The following is an 18,818-nucleotide window of genomic DNA, read 5'->3' as shown; positions in this document are numbered from 1 at the left end:
AGTACTAAGCAAAAATACTTGAATTTTTCTACAAATGCAAATGGATACATGCAGGAAACAAATTCTAGAGATAATTATTTGTTACTGAATAGAAATATTTTAAAATTGCACACACAGTGGAAAACCCAGAAGTCTATAGTCTGAAAAAAAGTGTTTGTGTCTTTGCTTGCAGAAACTAAACAAACACAAGTTCCATTTGCCCAAACATTTCCTACTCTGCAATTTTAGAGTCAAGTGAAACAATATGAAATATGAACAGTTGTTGCATTCAACTCCTTCAGCTACTGAAAATCTTCTGGATTCAAGAATGCAAATATTATCAAAAAAGACAACAGTTCATATTGTCAACATAAGATTCTAGAGAGTCAACAGCTGCAGTTTTAGTGCCATGACAGCTAAATAACACACTTTATATTAGTGAACTGAAATTATATCTAACAAAGTTTTCCAAGTCTTTTTTTCCTATTTTTTTAGATGATTATGATCCAAACAGTGGTTTTATATTGAGTACAGCTATATTCTGCCATTCTTCTTTTCCCATGAACAAGCTCCTAGTACTGAAGGCAACACCCAAGTGGATTTTTTTATAAAGTGAATATACTTTTCATGATAGGCAAGGTGTCTGGTCACAAAGAGCTCATTGCAGGATCATCATCTAATATGGTAGATTATTGATTCATTTGCTTGATACTTTACTTCTAGAAAACCTTTTAGCACTTTGTGCATTGGTGAAAGATTCCTGGCTGACAGACCTGAACAAAATTGAGGAGTGTAAATGTATGAATGTGGTTTTATCACATCGGTGGACACCACTAAAAAAAATAGAAAATTCTACACCTTTACTTCTTAACAATGCTGTCAACAGAGAGGCTAAAAAAGTGTCATAAAGACACTGTTCTGACCTTGCTGGTATTTATCAGCATTGTCCATGTGACAGCAACTAAATGCTACTAACAAGATCTCAGCTTTTCTATGTTATATGGACACAGCAAAAAGAGACCTTTTCCCCAGAGTTAATCCTGTATATATAGAGACAGAGACTGGACATAAGTTGCAAAACCATGTTTGAGGAAGACTGAAGAAATGAAAAATACAAGTGGACAGAGCCAATGAATTTGATCAAAGGATAATTTCTTGTATCAAGAACCAAATTTTTCTGTTTATGAATATTAAAGCAGGAAATGCTGAAGTATCTCCTGCCTATCATTTTTCCAAGCATCACTGTTAAATCTGTTTACTTTTCTAATGAAGAAGCAAACCTTGACTCCACTCTGTTGCTCACTCTCTGGTGATGAAAGACTTTTGAAGCCGCAAAGCAGTAAAGTATTTTTATTGACATGATGTAAACTACTCATGACTGACCAGAGATACACACCTAAGCCTCATAAGGAGTGTGATCCCAGGTTTGTCTGATATGACATCCCAAAGAACTGAGAAGTTGATGGAGTTCATTAGGACAGTGTGACACCTGGGAGCTGGCTAACACTGGGGAAATATTTCCAGGGGATCCAGTACCTGCACTGCACTTTGTCACTGAAACAGCCTGCAAACACAACTGATTTTGTTTCTTCCCCTTCCTTCACCATTCTCCCCAAAGCTTGGCCACCTGTGACTGCACAGCAGCTTCAAAAGAGGTCATGAGAAATTATACCCTTGGAGAGGAAACAGGTTTCTGTACAACAGAAGAGAGCAATGCTAAGTGAATGATTCCCAGAATGGGATTAGAGGATGGCATTTGGTGATCTGCAAAGAGATGATTTGTTGCACGCTATTGAGTCTCGTTCCAAAGCAGCTCTTGTCATTTTACTAGTGTTCCTGCTCATGCAAGCACTCAGATTTTGGCATATTATGACTTGATGCTCAGCTGAAGCAGCTTAGTTCATGGCATTGTCAGCATACAAATCCCTCCTCTCCCAGACACTGAAAATGAGGCACCAAAGAAAGGGATTTGTGACACGCACTCAAAGATGACAGGTCTCAGTCCTGCAACAGGAAAAACTGAAGAGCCAGAAATAACTGAATTCCTGTACCTCTTGGTAATTTAGGCATCCTAGTGATGCAGAATGTGTCTCTGTTTTACATCTGTTCTGTGACCATTAGTGATTGATGGCTCACAGCTACTGTAGGCAAGAAAAGAGTCTAAAAATGAAGAGAAGTAAGCAAAGCATTAAGCAACTATGTGCACTAAAAAAAAAAAAGCTATCAGAAGCATAAAGAAGGGAAACTAACTGCTTGATTTTTTTTCTTTTTTCTTTTTTTTTTTAATTGAGTATCTGAAAGAAAGGTGACTGTGCTCTCTGCTGAGGGAAAAGAAAGGCAAGAAGGTCATACTTTTCAAATGGACAACACAAATTTAGTGCCTGCTAAAGGGCTGTAAACCTCAAATGTTCCCATTTCATTTTTGAACCTGATGTCATGTAGTTCATGTATGTGCAAATTCCAAGGACCTTTATGGCTCCTCACTGCAACACATACATGTTAACACTAACCTCAGAGAAAAGTCTCTAATCTGCTTAATTCCACTGATAACTGATCTATGGCATTATCAACAAGTGACACATACTCATTTGGTTATACTATTCACTTGACTTGCAAGGCTTGCATTAGATTTTTTTTTTTAATCAAGGAGGTAAGAGCAACCACTGATGAGGTAAGTACTGTCAGACTTGTCAGACAGCTCTTCTGACTAGTATTTAACAGTTTGACACTAATGTGCTTCAGTTTGAATGGTACTTCGTGGAGTTAACACCTGAATACCAATAATTCCAAAACTACATGGGATAATCAAACCTGCAACAGAAGGTAACAAAACAAGTTGTAAGGAGGAGAGGTCCATAGATCTATTACCAAAGCAACATGTGCTGCTTTTATCTTTCAAGAATGTCTCTCAACAATAAATTTATCAGAGGAAAGCACAAATGTTAGTATTAGGATCCAGAACACTGGCTTTTTTCCCCTACCATTTTTAAAGTAAGCTCATTACCAAGCCAAGAGCAGACATCTGGTAACATGTTCATCTTTTCATTCTCTGTGACCCCAGTAGCGAAGCAGAGTCCTCAATGAGAACCTGCGGTCTCTTCTGATTTGACTCTAGCAAAAACTTCATTATCCCAAAATTATTCCTATCACAATCTTGGCATCACTCAAGTAATATACCAAAGAATTAATGAAACAGCTCCTGAGAATTTACTGTGAATCCTTAAGTGTTTTGATGCATGTTCAGCCTTTAGATTAAATAATTGATCATCATTAAATTAGATTATCGGACTGAGGAACACAAAACATACCAAAAACCTACTCTTCTTTCCTACTCCCAAATAGATTCAAATCCCAAATCAATACATTTGTTGATCTATGCTAGGAAAACAACATGCCAATACTGCCCCAACAAAAATATTTGCTTAAGTAACAGATATAGACCTATCACCCTGTTTAATAGTTCAGAAAATTTCTTGTGCTATATTTTAATGTCTTAAGTCCTAAGGACAGTTTTCATTTCTTAATGACTCATGGAAGTAGAACTGTCAATGCAAAATTGAACAAAGCTCAATCCACTAGATAAAAACATCAAGATATACCCATCCTATTCATTTATCAGATTTGTCTCAAGTTTTAAAGTTCCAGGCAACTGTCATTTAAAATAATGAGATACCATCATTTATTCCCCTACAATTAACTTAAACTGAGTCTGTTCAGATCAGTAATACTTCCCCTAACTCTGGAACACATTAAGAAGTTGCCTTCCTTTCCTCCCAGGCAATCATCTACTGAACTCAGCATTCATAATCAATCCCTTTTGCTTTCATCTAAATGCCACCCCTGAAAATACCAATTTCTTCTTTCAGAGAAAGCAGACAGTGCTTACTAGTTTGTGTAAATGAAAAGATGCAAGTTTATCTGTAAGGGAAAAGAGGGAACATTTGCCCAAATACATACTCCATTTTTATGGGCAATATTCAAACATTAATAATGGTATGCTACTGAATGCTGGTTCATTTTCATAGACTTGTCTTGTAACATTCTTTGGACTTGACATCACAAAGATGAAGAGTTCACAGCCATTCAAGGAAGTACAATCAGGATGTGGTTGCATAATCCATGTAGTATTGGATCACACAGCAGTATAAACACAATCAAAATCAAATGTGAAAAGAGGATTAAATTTCCCTGAAAACTGCCAGAACAGATGACATGGAGTTTATGCCAACTTTATGGCACTTGTATGACAGCTGTGGGAGGACAAATGATTCATGGTCCAGAATAAAATAAGGAAGGGTTGGACAGATGCTACCCTGATGCAAGCACAGGGTAGCACGCACAAAATTAGTGCATCAAAAACATTGCAACATTTTGGATCCCAGTCCAGTGGGAGTTTATATTGGAACAACATACTTCATGTGTGTTTGTTATCTGATTCTGAGCCCTGATGCCAGGTGCACTGTAGGATTTGCTCAAAGGCCATGTGCAGAGATATCTTACCAGAGGGGATGCAGAAATATCCAAGCCTATTTCCTTTCATTCAGCACCAGCGACTTCCCTGTCAATAGGCAGGAGAAATTCAACATACAGGTTTATCCATCACTGTCTCACACGATAAATCAGCTGTGAAGGGACCTCTGAAAGGCATTTAATCTGATCCCAACCCTAAGTAATTCCACCTAGATGAGAATGCTCAGGGCATGTACAGTCTGGCTCTGTTTTCCCAGGATCAAGGTTCTCTGAGTATCCCACCACTGTGTGCCTTCCCTCAGATGAGAGGAGTTCTGCCTTAGCCTCTCTCATGTTACAACTTGCAGAATTTTCTGTTTCAAATTAGGTTTCAATTAGCCAGTAATTTTAACTCAATTCAGGCACATAAAGTGACAGAAACTGACTGCTGGTGTGATCACAATTCAAATTTCTACAGGAAACCAAGTAAAAAAAGTGGGTTATGAATAAAAGCAAACAATCCCTTTCTTCTCCCTGAGAAAAACCCAAACATTCAATATTATTAGAACTAGTGGTATGGAAACATATCAAAGAAACTGCAAAAGTATTTCCACAAGGAGCCAATTTTCTGTCTACTACAGAAGCAAGATGCACAACCATCTGGCTCTGAAAAATATTATGCCTCTATAGGCAGCTATGAACAAACCAAGGCATTAAGCAGTGAATATCACTCATTATCAGCTTAAAACTAAACAGGAAAAAATCAAGAGAAGCAAAATAACTCTTCCAACCAAGAGGTATCATTAAAAAAAAAATAATTCAGATTACCCAGTAAAATCAGAGGCAATTTTAAATCACAGGAACACAACATTGAGAAAAGGTGTGTAATTTTTGATTAGTACTGTGCTTTTTCATTATCTGATTAATAACTGCATAGTTAATGCTTGGAAAAAATATAGAATTAGCTCTTCAATTTATGTAAGTGATCCTAAATTCATGAGTGTGTAACACAGTTTTGAACTCTGCCTTAGGAGAAACATATGAGGTTAAAGGTATGTCTAAGGGGCTCAACATGACAACTTGAATCAAATTCATTGCCTTCATTAACTTAATTATTTCCAGAAGAATGAGATGTTTATGATTATCCATTTGGACTGAGACTCTAAGATGAGAGTTAGCTCTACAATACAAACTTTGTGATCCAGGCAACTACTGCCAGCATTTTCTGTTCTTTAAAGAAAAGTATCCCTTGGATACTTTTCCACAAAGCTAGGATAGACAACATCTCCAGGATTCATTGCTAAGCCTGACTTACCAGTCTCCGTGAAAACTGAGAATTTTTTGAAAGACCTAACACATCCTTCCCCCTCTCCCCAAAAAACCCCAACAAAACAAAATTTGTTGCATCTACTTCTACAATTCTTGTGACAAACTGGCAGGATTTCAGGCTACTAGCAAAGTGAAAATTGTCCAGTTGGATCTTGTTCAGGTGACTGTAGTCAGCTGACTGACTGAGTTCCTCTCAGGATACTGGGAGTTTCTAATTTTGCACACTAGATGGCTTTAAAGTCTGAAGATTCAGTCACTGCACTTGTTTTAATATTAACTTTTTTTTATGTAGCCATACTGGAATTAGTCTTCTTTTAATTTCTGTTAATCACCTGAAAAATTATTATAGCACTTAGTGAAACAGATTTTGATGTAAGCAGCACAAAGGCAAAAATTAATTTGGACAGAACTCTCTGCAAACGTAGAGAAGATCTGTAAAACTGAGTCCATCTGATAGCATAATACATTAATATAATATTTCTGACTATTTAGATTTGGTTCTTGGGCTGCAGGTGAGGGCAGATATGCGTTTTTCAAACAGCTACAATTCCTCTCCAGCAGCTTTTTACTGGTAAAAAGAAGTGAGGTGCAGAATGTTACTTCATATGACAGTTCTGTAGCTGAAGCAACCCAGGTTAGCTTGAAAAAACTGAGTAAAAGATTTAAGCTAATCTGGTCATCCAAACCAGAAAAAGGGCAGGATAACACAAGCCATTTCAGTGACAGCCACATCAGAAGTCACCCCTGGCACAGCTGCAGCAACTAAAGACAGTGGCAACAGGGAAACAGCAGCAGCTTTGCTCACATTCACAATGGTATTTACACAAAAATAGCAGTCATACTACCTAGAAAATTATAGATCGAGCAGTATGCTTGGGAAAGATTATGAATTACATTCAAAAAACAAACAGTAGCAGTTATTGTTGCTAAAGACTCAGCAAATCTTGGGCTGTGTAATTAAGTTACTCAAAAGGTGATATACCCGAGTATGAGCAGCAGCAGGTGACTGTAAATCAGGAGGATTTAAAAAAATAAATCAAAAAAATCAGAAGCATCTTCCTTACCTTACCATATTTTATCAAGAGCTGGATGTTGGGGCCTCCACAAACAAATTATTCATCTCCTCCCACCTCTGTTGACCTGAATTCCTGGCACACAACAATGATGCATACAAACCAGCACCCAAGTTGATAGACACGTGTCTTTTATCATCTATGTCGGAGTTCATCTATTCAATTTTCATACTTTTTCCTGTCTTGTTCTTAGCAAATAATCTGTACAGGCTCTAAGGTGTGAACTGAAAGCCACAATATTGCATTTGTTACAAAGATTTGGCATAGATACAGTGAGGGGGAAAAAAAGAAAAAAAAAACAAACAGAAAAAACCAAACAACTTAGTTATGTTGTTCTGAATGTTCCATAAGAGCAAGTTTTAACCATTAAGACATCCTGCTACAAGTTCAAAGGTGTAGTTAATTAGGAATTACGTGCCTTCATATAATATTCCAATATTTTTATATAGGAGGGGAGTTCTCCTACAGTGGTATGGAAATTAAAATATAACAGGAAGTGGTTTTGATTGATCTTCCATCAATTTTCTGTGCTTGTCTAAGTCTGCTTTGAAAGAGTCACTGGCACTACCTCAAAAAGCACCAGATGTACCATTTGCATAAGTAGGGGTTTATATGTGAGCTTCTTCCTTTTCTTTGTCTGTGACTACAGATTTATGGTAGTAAAGGGGTTTGTTCACAGATGGACAAAAAAAACCTGCTGAACAAGAGAGGCGAGGAGCTCATCAAGTGTCACAGACCACACCCAGCTCTGTTGGACATGGCACTGAATGGCTGAGGTTGGAAGGCACTTCCAGGGGTCATATGGTCTGTCATGCACCCCTGGTGTCAGTACCACAGGTAACATGGTCTGCCAGCAGAAACTCTCCTACAGCTGTCCCAGGCACACTTCTTGACACCTCTGGTTTAACATGTTGTAAGAAAACCAACTGCTGATTTTCTAAGAAAAAGAAAAAATGAGTAAAAAAAGCCCTGCATGTCTCCCAGAAAATTTCCCTGCCAAAGCTTTAGTGAAGATGCTGTAATTATCTTAACCCTAGTCTATCCCACAGGAGTGGATACAGGTGTTCACGCTGCAGAGAGGAACAAAATGCATCTTGGAAACGCAAACACCAGAACCAACCTCTTCACACAGTGGATAACAACCCATGGCTTTCATCCACACACAAGAGAAGTCACAAGTTGCAAGTGCAATTAGCATAGAATATTCTCCCCAGCAACCATTTAAAAAAGTAATTAGAGAATTACTGTCAAAATGCAACTAATATTTCAAGCACTAAGTTACAATTTGATTCTGTTGGTTCAGTAATCTTAATTGTAACAGACTATGCTCGAGAACATCTCACTCGGTTAAATTTTTAACATTTCTTTCAATCCCCAAAAGTATAAAATAACTAAAGATAGCTTCCCAAAGAGAAACAGATTTTCCTTTTCAAGTTAATCTCACTAACTTTGGAATTCCCTTAACAGACAAAAATATTTTTAGAGTTTCAAAACAAGTTCAGGAATAAAAACAGAAAACGGTCATTAATGTGGTAATAGAGGACTCCACAAAAAGGTAACCAGGAATAGATGAATCCAAACTAATATTTCAGTTGTGTATCTCAGAAAACTAATCAGCAATTATTAATAAAACCAAGAAGTATCCTGTAGGGAGTTAATTTACTTATAACATTGAGTCTCTAAAAAAAGAAACAAATTCTGTACCCTAAATGCTTTATTTTTTCCCAAGGAATTCATAGTGATGGAAAGCCCAACCCATAACTTTATGGTGAATAGCTGAGAAACACTGCAATTACAGGAGAATTTGCTTTGTATCAGGCTCATTAAAAACATAAGGATGAAAATTACTTTTCAGTTGGTAGTAATTGCATTTTGTTGACATCTGATTAGTCATGCTGGTCCTAAATACCGGTAAGGCCATTAATAAGGTGGGAATTAATGAATTAGGTAATTTAGAATATTTTTGAGTAAATAAATCTTTAGAGTAATTACCCTCTGCAATGCCATTTAAAGACAATGAACATGGCATATTTGTACTAAAAAAGCCTTTTTAGTAATGTAAATATATTAATATTTTTAAATAAAGGAAACACAAATAAATCATAAAAAGGTCAACTAGATCATACTGTTTAAGGAAAAAACCCGACATATAATTACTATATTAGCTAAATCATATACTTCCAAGAATAGCTTTACACTGTCACAAAATAATCATCCAATGTTACTTATTTCTACAGTGTCAGCTTAAAAATTAAAAAAGGAGATAAGAGGATTCTGTTGAGACTTAATAACTATATGTTGTAGTTACCACTGCAGTGAGAAGGTATTCTTGTTTCAATGGGTACACAGAGCAATAGGATTTCTATCTTTCAAAGAAGTATTCTTTTTTATGGGTACAGTAGAATTCCATAAACAATGCCTTATCGTTTTTCCAGTTGAATAGCAATGAAATCATAAGTTCATTAAAATGACAATAAGTAAGTAATTCCTTTATTGGTGATCAGAATAAGTAATTATAGAGCTAATACTACTTCAAAGTCATCTAAATCGATGCGAAATTCAGAGCGAGCAATGAAACCCTTTAAATACCTGTGAGGACTAAATTAATCACACAAAACAAAATTATCAGACAATTTCTGCCACTAACTCATACCTAATGACTTCAAACAAGCTTTCTGTCCGTTTGTAAGGAAAGTTTTTTGGGAGCTCAGTTTCTGCAGTTTCACAAAGACTCTGGTTTCTGATGGAGCCCTTCATAGGCAGGTTCCTGCTTACGTACATCCAGCAGCAGAGCACACAAATATTTTTGCCTTACCTCAACTCTGAAATGCAAGAAAAATAAAATCCTCCCCTCCCCTTTCATTTTGATTTGACAGATAATTGCCTTTACTGTGTCAGATTGTAACAATCACTCTGAGTCATCACCAAACTCCATGTGACAACTCTTGATAAAGTTAAAATGTGAACATTTTCTTTCTCTGCGTGGCCTCCAGGTAGTGAAAAGGACTCCAATGATTAGCTGTTAGAAAATAGTTATGTGGAAGGAGCTTTTGTGTTCTGATCTCATTCACTTCCTTGGCATTTGTCAAAGCTTTGCTTATTAGTAGGGTCAGAATTTCATTCCAAAAATAACCAGGGAACTTGTGCCTCGGGCTTTGGCAGGGCAAGATTTCACACATTGAATTTTAAAGGAAAAGGCTCATATAATGTTAATCAGAAAAAATGTGAATGAGAAAGAAGCTTGAAAATAAGCTTTGCAACTTCCCATGAGAGTTTCCTGAGAAAATGATTAATATTTCTCTACTCATATGGAAAAACAGTGTTCAAAATCACTTTTCCCTTGCTCAAGCCAAAAAATGTGAACCGAAATCAAAGCATATTAGCAACAATAAAATATTAATGCTCTGGATTTCTTATGCAAACTTTTTCAGCACTGCATTATTAATGACATCTAATTGTAGTGGAGATTGCTGCAGGACACACTAATTTTACTACAGACTTTATATTTTTACCTATAAAATACTTACTCAGAAAACCCATGAAGATCCTGATTGGATTTCATCATGTCTTCTAAGATTCAGATGTTCATCTTGACTGAAAATTCATCATCAGAAGCAGTAACTTATGAAAATACCAGTAAGCATTAAAATGTTTGTACAAATTTATTTTGTGATATAAAGAATAGTTTATTTTAAATTATTCTAGCACAGACTGCACTCAAAGGGTACTACACCCAGTCCCAGTATTTTACAGTATCAAGAACTATCTCATCATTACTGCTGCCAATATTTAGGCACACATCTTTGATTTAGGCTCAGGTCTAGGTGGGCAGCATTAAACTACTTCAAGTTGCTGAAGTAGATCCTGAAAGCCAAAGACCACCAGAATGCAGCAGTATTGTTTAAACATGTCACCTTCTTCCTACAAGAGCTCTGTATCAAAAGGGACTGGAAGATCACACAGGAGCTCGTTTACCTGATCTGTGACATCTGGGAACTGTCAGCTTCTTTCAGAGACACAGCAACATGAAGAACACCTAAAAAGCAATGGAATATTTATATTGGGAAAAGGCTGTTTTGTTCAGGAATGGGATCAGCTAGCTACAGTTGAGACAGTTTGCAAATCAGGAAAAAATTTACTCTCAGGTATGATTTTCATGAGAGCCTCAAGAACATGCAGCCTCCATCTTCAGCCTAATTGTACTCATATGTGTTCCTTTTTCTGAAGGTCTGTGCGCTTGGAAACAATAACAGACTTTAACAGTTGCTGTAACAGAAGTTGTGGTCACCATCTTTCTCATCACACCATCAGTCACTAGGATTATTTTTACCCATACGTTGATTACAAGGTCTCTTAATTTGCATTTAAATTCTTGCTTTAAATAGTGCCAAACCTCGGATCTCTCAAGCATTTCCCATCCAAGTTATGGCATTGCACACTATTCTCTGGTTTTACCAAACTTGGAATTTTTGACATTATTTTGTCTTTGCACCCCTGTAGTTTTAGTATGTGCTATAATCCTAAATCAAACAGTGATCACTGCTGCCTATTTCCCTCCCTTATCTTTCCAACTTAAATTATGTTGTTTGTATTACTCTGTTTACTGAAACTCTGAAATGACTCTTCCCAGTCTACTCTTTGGTAGTGGGTAATACCAGACTGCAGTTCAATTTGATGTATTTACATCCCTAAACATACCCTACTTTCTAATTTTACAAAGTGCTTCAATGCCTTGCCTATTTTTGCAGCCCATTTTAATTGCATTTTTGATAGCCTCCTTTGAATGCATTTGGTTATATGATAGCATGTGCCATGGTCCCCTCTTTACTTATAGGTCTGGTTTTCTCTTATGATTAATGTTATAAATGCATGTATTTGACAGTGGACATTGAGCTAGATAGATTGCAAACTAGGAAATCCAAACCAAAATAAACTAAGAACTTTAGAATTCTGTGTCATTATGACTGACAAGAAATTGTTTCCATCACTTAAATACACAGGAAAAAAGCTCAGAACTTCCACCTCATTAGTGGTTCTAGACACATACATAAGTATAGCATATCTTCTCTTACCTGGTTTGAAAAAAAATCAAGAGAAAAGGATGATCTTGGAAAAAGTCACATCTATATGTAAGGACTGATGTTGTATTAAGGCCCATTGTTTCCTACAACAGACAGTTATCACCTCTAGTTCATAATATACAACTGAAATGTGTATTATATTTGATTGTATGTGTACAAGCCACAAGACAAACTAAGTAACATCAGACATGCATATAAAAAATAGACAAGGTGCCCATTTCCCTCCTTGTTTCTTTTATCACATTCAATTTATGGTACCACCAGCTGCAGTTCTAACAATTGTTCCAGAAGACCATTAAGGAAAATCATATTTCTATTGCTCTTAATTAAAACAGTGTGAAGTCATTTCTGAACAGACAAAACAAAACAGGAGTTTGTTTTCAAACATACTGGGAGATTCAAGGGACAAACATGACAACAAACATGACAAACATGGCACTGAGTTAATTTCTGACATTGACATTCTAGAATGTGTACAGAAATGGATAACCTGACCCAAAACACTATAAAGTCAAAAGAAAGGTGTTCGTTAATTTTAACGACTTCCAGTATTTTGGAAGTATTGGAATTGGAAATATTAGAATACTCCAATATTGGATATTTTAATAATATCCAATAATTTTAACAATATCCAGTGCTTCCAATTCAAAGCTTTTTCACCATGACTGGGCCTAAATCTATTGTTAATCAAACTACATGTTTTGAAAGTGAAGCTGTCCTTAATTCATGGGACAAAAATTGGTCTTGCACATTACTTGAGCTCACTTAAATCCTCAATCCTACGTTTAATGAAAGGAGAGATGTGGCAAAGAGGTAATTTTATGTTTAGTTAGAAGTGATGTTCTTTGGATCAGACAGTAAATAGAAATACATCCATTTATTGGGTAAAAATTAAGTCTTCTGTGGTACTTCAACAAAGTTACAGAGTCCTCAGTAAATGTATCTCCTTACTACAACCTTGCCATGAAAGGTTTGGCTGACTCATCAAAAAACAAACTCAATAGCTTGAGACATCTATGACTGGGATGAACACTTGGAGGGAAAATAATGGCACAAACACCCCTGCAAAACCAGGGAAACGGAGAAGGTACCATATTGTAATGACTCTTTTCCCTTGCAGATCACTCAATTTTTACTGGCACTTTACCACCTCAGATGTGAGGAACAGCTAGAAACAGTTGGAGATGAATGTTCAATTTCAGCAGGAATAAAAAGTTGAACAACAGAATTTGACTTGTTTCATTACACAGATTAATAATGGCTCTTTTCTGCAATGTGTACACAGGATTTTTATTAAGCAAGTGCCTGTTTATTCCACATTGTTCTACCAAACCCAATAAATTCACTGAAGCTATGCCTAACCTAGTGGCTTCATGACACACAACTTCATCTACTGCTGGTTGCCCTTCTCTTTCCCATGTTACAGTCCTCATTGCAGTGCACTTAGTTATCAAACAGAAGACTTACTTCTCCTTAATTCAAAATCTGAGTCATTTTAACAAAATTACATTCTTTGGCTGCTGTAAATGGGAAGAACCGTATAATCTGTTGTTACATCAACCACTGTTTTCCTTATTCCTACAGTAGATTTGCTGTCCCCTATGGCAAATATGCAATAAAAAAACCTACTTCTAAGTCAACTACTAAATTATATATTATAGCTCTTGTCATTCAAAGCATATAATACACTGAGCACTACAATAACTGTCTCTACTAAATAACATGGAACTACAGCAGGCAAACAGAAGTGAAGCAAAAATTACTAGGTCCAAGCTAGAACTGTTTGTTGTACCTCCATTATTCAATGTATTATTCATTCTTAATGGGAAATTCCAAAACAAAAAAAACCTTCTACAAATTACACTTATAATTAGTTCTTAAATATTCCCATTAAAAATAACAGCCAAATTAATTAGAGGAGAAATCATACATATTTGTCCCGTTAAACTCTAGCACATCTGAGCCCAATGTACAGATATATTCTAGGTTCAATAATGAGTGGCCATATTAAAAGAGGACAAATAGTACAAAACTGAAAACAAAAAAAATGTCATTTTTAAAGGGAAAACTAGTGCCAGTCAGATCGAAGCAAAGAATTCATGAGCAATACAGTCCTTGAAGTATATTCCTAATTTGCCTATTATTCCTAAAAGAAACTATACATTTTAGACCCCAAGTTCAAAATAGGACTAAGACCATGCCAAGTTTTATCCCAACCTTCTTTTAAACCACAAAAAAAGCTTTACTATTTAGGCATTCTAAAATTATTAGCTTTGTGGAAGAAAAATACCCAACAGCAGTAAGCAATTATGCAGATGCACTTGTACTGTGGAAGTTAAAGGTTTATTATGCTTTCAGATTAATAAAAGAATGCCCCTGTATAGAGCCAGCCAATTCCTTTAAAAGTTTGCATTTCACATTTAATCTAGTCCTATAATTTAATCGTGATAGTCTTATGCATTATACTAGGGTTGAAAAACTGTGTAATTATCTGAAAGCAAGATTTTTATGCATGAGATAATTACAGTGTGACTGACCAGCCTAGCCCCACAGTATAGACAAGAAGATATGAACCAATTAATATTTTTTATTGTTTTTATTTTATGCAACTCTTTCATATTCCTGGGTAAATATAAAAGATGATACAGACCATCACATTTATATGAATTTAGACCTTTTGCCATCTGTGAGGAGAGCACACTTTGAATCTGAGCAAAGTCTGTGAACATTATCTTCATTCTTCAACAAGAAATGAAGTCTAAGTCTCTTAAGGAACAAAGGTTTGAGTTATAAAATTTTTTAAGAAATGAAAACTCAGCATAGTTAAGTTTACAGATCCCAAGATTGTATGCATGCTATTGGTGAACCGTGAATGCGATTTTTCTATCATTTGACCTTAAAAACCTTTCTCCCTGTGTTCTTCCACTCATGAAACACTAGAACAGAAACGTGTACTAAGAGGAAAGGCAGAACATAATTTCTGTGTGGAGGAGTGGAAGCAGCCTCAAGGCAAGGACACCACTCAGTATTACTGCTGCTTAATCCTTGTAGGTAGGGTTACTGGAAAAAATAAGTAATAAAAAAGGGAATTTCCATCAATCAAAGCCAGTGTTTTTAATATCTGGTGGAAACAAACACAGAGGCATTCTACCTTTACATTCTCAAGAGGAAGAAAACTGAAGTGATGTATATTCAGAAGAAAGCATGTCAGGAAATTAAATCTAGCTTTTATCTCACAGTTCCTTTCTTTCTTCTCTCGTTTTTCCCCAGACATGGTCTCTGTTCACACAACTCTACCCATCTCTGGCATCTACACAGACCAGCTTTTACTTTGAATTTGTGGGGATAAGAGTTACTCAGGCATGAACACTTCTGTGTGCACACAGCTACAGGATCTGTACCCATTTTCTCTGTCCAACACAGTGACCTAAGTTGGATAGCAAAGACATTCCCCACTGGAGTTGCATGAGGGAAGTATTAAGAGTCCCTGCTTCCTTTTCCTCCCTGCCTCGCTCAGCCAAAGCAGCTAAGCTGGACTGCAGAAAGATGGCTGCAGTAGGGAAAAGGTAATAAAAACAGCACAGCTCAGATAAGGTAATAAAATAACAAGAATAATCTTAATAAATATTTGCTGTGAAAGAAAAGAAATTGTGTTTTATTTATTTTTTTTTTGCTTTTCAGTCGTGGGCAGGAGAGAATATAGGTCCTGTCAGGCATCCATCAGCTAGGAGAAGAAAATTACAATGAGCTGATTCAGTTTCTGTCATGTAATTTATTTTCTTGGCAAAGAGATTATTTTCTTTTGTATTTGCTCAATATAGATCATATCCACCAAAGCAAGTTTCTTTCAAATATCAATGTGAAAAAGCTTATCTACTGGTTGAAAAGTATGAAATAAACACTACCTTAATGTTCAACTTCTTCTGTCTTCTCTTCTGTCTGAAAAATTGCTAAACAGACAAAATCTGCATTCTTTTCAATTTGGAGCTCTAATGAATATTTAGCTTCAAAGAATATCAATACAGAACAGAATTGTAAGCATGAAAGATTATATCCTCTTCCTGATCTACTTCAGACTTAAAAACCAGTCATCACAAATCAGGATGATGTAATGTAGTTCTGCTGAAACATATTAAACTTAGAAAATGACTTAATTTCCATTACTGACTTATTGGTCTCCATTTCTCTACTAGATCAACTAGAGAGGTCTGGATTTGCTTAAATGCACCTGAACAGTTTTTAAATGATTTAGGGAGAGACATAAATGGGTAACTAAAATATCCACTATTCATTAATAAGATTAGGATTTAGAAAGACTTACAAGTCTTACAAAGGCATATTTTCTTTCTGAGGTGCACAATCATGAGGCAAATCTTACCAAGCACAATATGTTGGCTGCATTCAATCACACAACCAGTACAGGGAAATCTACCATTCCCCATAAAGTTTCATACCCATGCCCTGTAGTTAAATGCCCAGTTTGGGCACCAAAATCTGGCACATTTATGCAGAAAATAAACAATCAAGTAACTGCTGAATGAGCTGCAGACAAGTCTTTAACGTGGTGGCCTTGCTGTGATTCCTGCCCTTACCCATACTTATACTCTGCCATTTCCAGCAAGTTCCAAGTAGCTCATAGGCAAGTAAAAACATGGTTATAGGAACTATTTAAGTGTTTACAAACTGTAAGCGCATAAAATTTAAAGTATCTTGATTGTCCACCCATATCTCTAGATTTACACCTATATACAAGTTACATTTACCTATGGGTGACAGAAATGCTCCTTGACACACAAGTAACACAGTAACAGTAATGGCAATAACAGTATCCAACAACAGCAAGGTGTTCTTTTATTACCTTTTATTACCTATAGAACCGAGCAATCAAAAAAAAAAAAACCCACAACAATTCTCTCCTTTCAAGAATTTACCTGAAAATGGTGAAGTTGGTATCCACTGGAGAAGTTTTACAGTAGCACTGTGAATTTATTGCTGTTATACACACAAAATCACAACATGAATAAAGCAAGGAAGCAAACACGGGACACACTCTTACCAAAGCACAGGGGTCAAGCCTCAGCTGTTCTGAATTTTGTGAGACAAACTTACTATTTCGGGTGCTTTTCTGAAAACTGCAGGCCAGCAAAGTTTGGAAAAGGTGGCTTGAATACGCAGAGAGCAACATTCTCCTCAAAAGCCAACTGAGCTGTTTGACAACACTCTGAAATGAAAAGGTATGTGTGACTGCTTTTCACACAAATTCATACTTCCACTTAAACAAAATGAATATTTCCAGCAAATAACTGAGCATTCTAATTTGCCTCACTTTTATTATCACTAATTAAACCCATTTGTTAAAAAAGCTGCAACAGACAAAGGCATATGGAAAAGCTGAACGATACTAGTCTATCATACGAGCCAAATATCTTGGCAACATTTACTGGGTTTTGTGCTAAAACCTTGATCTAATCATAACAAACCACAAATATTGTCAAATATTGGCAGCTTCCCTATGTTCATAAGGAAACATAATCCTATAAAACCAATGTAATGTGAGTATTAACATTGAGGTTTTGCTAGTTGGCGTCATAAGAACCATTCACAGATGCACATATGGTGTTAGAAGTCATTAATACTATTAATACTATTTTATTAATTATTAGTTATGTGAATGAGCATCAATTCACACTTCTGGGCCCACTTCAAAACAAACAGGCAAAAACCCCAAACACAACAAGTACACCATGCTTTCCTCTGCCTAATTCTAATCATCAGAAGGAATAGTGCTGTCCAAAAAAATTCAATTTTATCATATTCTTACAGAAATTTCAAAGAGCTTTCATTTTGTAGCACTTCAGGAGGACAGTCTTGCATACTTGACTGAAACTGAGGAGAAAAACCTGAAAAACTGGTTCCCACCTGTAATTCAGGATGTATGTGTGAACATGACTCTATCAACACACACAGGAGACAAGTCAGAGGAAGTAAGAGCTGTGTGAATGCCAGGAACTCAGGACAAAGATTTAGGCAGTTTCATCCCAAAAAAACTGTTTCAACAGTTTATTAATTTATTTGTTAGTTCATTCATTTATTAATGGGGGAAGACACATTAAAATGCATTAAGCCACACCTCCAAGTTCTTCATCTTTCTATGTTAATGGTTAGCAAAGACAGTCTTTCTGAGAACACAGATGACAACTAGACAAAAAAAACCACAATTGCTGTACGTATTTACCTTGCTCCTTCACAAATTTCCGCACAAGTCAATCTTAAAACCAGGCATTAAAAGCCAGAATTTTCTAAATTGGTGCCTAGTAACACTGAACATCATACATCACCAAGGAACTGGTTGCTGGATGGCCTTGAAGACAGGGAGAAAACCATGACTGTTCCTCAAGTTTCCAGGTAGCACAGAGTGGAGTTAAAAAAAAGAAAAAGTTATAAAAATAACATTGTACTAGTGTGCTACAGAAATAATAAGCATTTAGCAATGGGGCAAGCAAATCTTTTACCTTGTAGGGGCCTGTATTTGTTGTTCAAATATCAAATAATAAAAGGTTAGACAGTTTTCCATTTCATATCTGTAATATTTTAAATAGTTATCTTTAATAAAGCAGCACACAAAGCTCAAATAATGACCTGAAACAGCACTATTTTACTGAAATGCCTTTGTAAAGCAATGGGGCTGCTGCTTTTTAAATCAAATTTCATTTCAAGCAATAATTTTAATAGCCACTTTAGACCCACCCCACTCCCTTAAGGGGGTGTTGGGTTCTGATAAAACCAAAACCATGAACTTGTTTTCTTCTAAAAGAAAAACATGCTTTAGTAATAGCTGTTTCTTTTATTAGCACCCTGCTGGTCGGTTTATTAAGTAGAGTAGGGGGATATATAAGATAAGGGAAAT

The 18,818-nt window shown here is 36.1% G+C and overlaps 1 long non-coding RNA gene across 1 annotated transcript; it reads right to left on the bottom strand.

Annotated features, from left to right (window-relative positions):
* Nucleotides 1–16,814: 16,814 nt before the first annotated feature.
* Nucleotides 16,815–18,771, bottom strand: LOC120324073. Its single transcript, XR_005565074.1, has 3 exons — nt 18,147–18,771; nt 17,021–17,132; nt 16,815–16,903 (listed from the first exon to the last, which is right to left on the bottom strand). It is a non-coding gene; the product is annotated as an uncharacterized LOC120324073 (long non-coding RNA).
* Nucleotides 18,772–18,818: the final 47 nt, after the last annotated feature.

This window comes from Pipra filicauda, unplaced genomic scaffold (assembly GCF_003945595.2).
Source record: "Pipra filicauda isolate LSUMZ 115617 unplaced genomic scaffold, ASM394559v2 scaffold411_size619879_pilon, whole genome shotgun sequence".
Lineage (NCBI taxonomy): Eukaryota > Metazoa > Chordata > Aves > Passeriformes > Pipridae > Pipra > Pipra filicauda.
The sequence above is the reverse complement of the archived record's forward strand: the minus strand, read 5'-3'. Positions and strand labels throughout refer to the sequence as shown.